Raw genomic sequence first — 3792 nt, 5'->3', positions numbered from 1 at the left:
AGCGTGGGTGTCGGGGAGACGGGAGGGTGGGTGGGGGGGTCTGGGCCACGGACACAGAATGAGGTCAAATCCTCGGATGGCAGGGTCTCCTGGGTGTGGGCGGGGCCTCGTGGGTGTGGGCGGGGCCTCACAGACTCCTGAGGGCGGGACGACGCTTGAGTGATGGGATCCCAGGGGAGCCCAGGATTCCTCCCAAGCGAGTGGCGGCCCCTGCGAGTCTCCTACAGGTTCCGTCTCTGCGGAGCGAGGCCCAGGACCTGTCGCCTGCGGCCCGAGAGCTGGTGACGGGGTCACGCCTGCGCCCTGCACCTCCTGCCTCCGTTCAGAGTCTGAACAGCTCCTGCCGTAAAGTATTTCATTTCCTGTGGCTTCTTCCCAGTAAAACATCAAAATGCTGCATGAATTCATTGTGACCATCTGTACGGTAGAAAAAGAAACCTTTAGTGGGAAAGAAAATGGTTTCTGATGAACAGGGAGGGTTCTCCCTGGAGAACAAGCTAAGGAATTAGAGCAACAGCCTCTTACTGAAGGGTCACCCGGGACTGCGTGGGGCGGACCAGCACGAGCTGGGCCAGGAGGTGGGCACCGGCCAGTGGACACAGCCGCCGTCCTGGGCTGTGGAGGAGGACCCAGTTACAGAGTCCGCTGTGCTGGGGAGGAAGGCAGGGAGCGTTGGGGTGCAGGGGCCACCCCACTCGAACTGGGGGGTCGGGAGGGACTCGGGAGGAGTGTAAGGTGTCTGCCTCTTACACCTGTGAGTGGCACCGCAACCACCAATCCAGGCCCCGGAGAGGCGCAGGTTTGGATAAACACCCCTCTCTCCTCTCTCTCCCCTCTCCCCCGAGTATTGTTACTTTAAGAAAATCAGAATAAGGCCCTGGCCGGTGTGGCTCAGTGGACAGAGCATCAGCATTCATGTTTCTCTCCGTCTTGCCCTCTCTCTTCCACTCTCTAAAAATCAATGGAAAAATATCCTCAGGTGAGGAAAATTAAAAAAAGGAAAATCAGAATAAGCAGGAGTATTTGCCCAGGACAGTGTGAGCGCAGAGGGCAGGGCTAACTGCTATGATTGGCTAAGAACAGGGTGTCAGGTAAGTTTGTTCAAACAGAATAAATGCGACCATGCGTTATTCGGCAAAACAGGTAGATCTTGGGAACAACAGGAACAGGCACTAATGCAGAGAGTTAGTGTGAACTCGTATTTGCTGAGAAATTAGCCCGAATGTTTACTCAAGGAGATGATCTAGCTTTCCCTCGGTGTCCCCACCCCCTCACGTTAACGGTACTGCCACCCAGCTGCCAGGTTATCCGTGTCATTGCGTGTGGGTGCGTGAGAGTGTGTGAGTGAATGTATGTGTGTGCATGTGTGTAATAGGAGTGTGTGTGCGCATGTGCGTGTGTGAGTGTATGTGTGTGCGTGTTGTGTGTGTGTGTGCAGAACACCTGACGGGCGCTTGTGCAATGAATGGGCCCTATGTCTCCGCTGGTTCCCTTCTGTCTCCAGTGCCGGAAGCCCGCTCTCTTCCTTTCCACACGGTTCCCTCCCAGGCTGTGACATTTGGCTCAGATTGGACTGTTCGTACACGTCTGAGCTGTCACTCACAGGCCTGGAGTCTGGCATGTTGGCAAGTTCATAAGTAACTCGTTCTCTGCCCGTCCGCATTGGCGCTGGCCCAGGTCACCCGGCGGGCCCCCTCGGCCTCAGGTCCCGGCTGAGCTCCGAACCATCACCCGTCCGAGTAGGGGCTTGACTCGCTCTCACCGCCTCTCGCTGTTGCCCAGCGGCTTTGCAGGGTCTGCGGGCGGGAAGGCCTAGGCCTGCATGTGCTGGTTGTGAAAGAAACACATTGTGGATTCTGAGGAGTCAGGTTTCCAAACCGGGCGTGCGGTGCAGGTGCTCGCGACCTTGAGTGACAGGTTTCAACTCACTTCCTCTTGGGGAGGTCGGCCCGGAGGTGAGAAGGTGACGTGACATAGTGACAGGGAACTTGGCTTTCCCTCCGGTCTGCCATCCAACACCGTGTGGCCTCAGGCAAGGAACTGAACCTCAGTGTCAATGTCAGTGCCGACCGCCCTTCCTCTGGCACCTGTGACACCTGGGGAAGCACCGTGAGAGAGGCAGCCGTGCTCCCTGCCTCCCGCCTCCCCGCCCTGCAGAGAGCACCTCCACGCAGCCGCCGGCCCACTTGGACGGCTGGGAAGCCCGAGGGTCTCCGTCCTGAGACCCAGGGTGCCCCCCACCCCCAGCCATCCAGGGTACTGGCAACACAGCGACGCTTTCCAAAAGCAGCTCCCGCCGTGTGGAGGCCGAGGCCGGGCCCTGGGAGGGCAGCCTGGGTGCTCCATGCTCCGCAGTGTTTCTCCCTCTACCCGTGGCTGCGACTGAGCTGGTCACTGCAACCCAACTCTAGTTCCTGCCCGCCCAGCAAGGGTAATCCACGACCCCGCATCATGCCCCCCGTGGAGGCCTGTCCCCTCCCACCTTCCTCACTGCGCACCTTCCTTCCGTCCCTGTCACTCGTTCACCAAAATCCTTACCTCATGGTGAGTCACCCCCTTCCCCCAGGCTCATCCACAGGCTAGCCACACGTCTCCATGGCTTCCCAGGCACAGAACCCCCAAATCTCCATGTCCCTCAGGGCCGGGACCTTGTGCTGGCTGCTCTCCTTTCTGTCTCAGACAACGGTGTCACAGATGTTCATTCGGGGTGCAGGCCGCGAGCCCACACCTGCCTCCAGCACCTCCTGCTGGCCAACCCCTGAACCGTCCATCTTTCTCATCCGCTGGACACACCTGCTCTCTTCCTTTCTGCACAGAAAAGCAAAGAGCAGCCAGAGTTGGGAAGTAGGTGAACAGGCCGAGGAGTGACATGCAGGGGACTGAGCAGGATTTGGGCGAAGCCGTACAGAGCAGCTCAGGACCAGCCGCAGGGCTCAACGTCTCGGGAAGGCTGCAGGTCAGAGTTCAGGGTTTCAGGGTCAGGGTCTCAGATGAGGAGCTGGGGGATGGGGAGGGTCCCAGACCTGAGACTATTATTGGGGTGGAGCAGGTTGGCTGAGTCATTGCAGCTTCCAGTGGGGGCTGCTGGAAGCTGCCTGCTCTGTGCCTGTCTCCTGGGCTACAGTGAGGCCCTGCATGTGGGCCCACAATCACCTCTGTCAGCATGGGGGTGGGGGGCAGGCACAGCTTCTCCCTCTCATGCTCTCCCCGTGGGCCCCCGGCTGCCACACGAACCGTTTTAGTCACAGCCCCGGAATGCACATCCTCATCAGTGACGACCCACCCAGCCGTTTCCCTGAATGTTAGAGGTTAAGGGACAGCCTCAGCCCTACTCACAGTGCACAGTAGGTAATAAAGCGGAGAAAGAAAAGCAAACATGGACTGCATGTCAGTGAGCGAGGGATGAAGGAGGGCCCCAGGGGCGTTGGAATAAGGGGACATGAGCCCTCTCTGGGGCAGGGGCAGCAGTCCGGTCTGGCCTCTTCACTGCAGGACACACCTGGGGCCACAGGCAGAGATAAAAATAACTCCAAGTTATACAGAAACTCTCGGTGTGGACCAAAAGAGTCTTTTTCCTAAAGTAAGAAAATGAGCCCAATAATTTTATTTTTAAATAATATAATTTTATCGGTTTCAGAGAGGAAGGGAGAGAGAAACACCCATGATGAGAGAATCATTGATAGGCTGCCTCCTGCAACCCCACATGGGACTGAGCCCGTAACCTGGGCCTGTGCCCTGACCAGGAATGGAACCGTGACCTCCTGGTTCATAGGTCGACGCTCAGCTACTGAG

Source organism: Myotis davidii, unplaced genomic scaffold, assembly GCF_000327345.1.
Source record: "Myotis davidii unplaced genomic scaffold, ASM32734v1 scaffold1395, whole genome shotgun sequence".
In the NCBI taxonomy this organism is placed as follows: Eukaryota; Metazoa; Chordata; class Mammalia; order Chiroptera; family Vespertilionidae; genus Myotis; species Myotis davidii.
The sequence above is the reverse complement of the archived record's forward strand: the minus strand, read 5'-3'. Positions refer to the sequence as shown.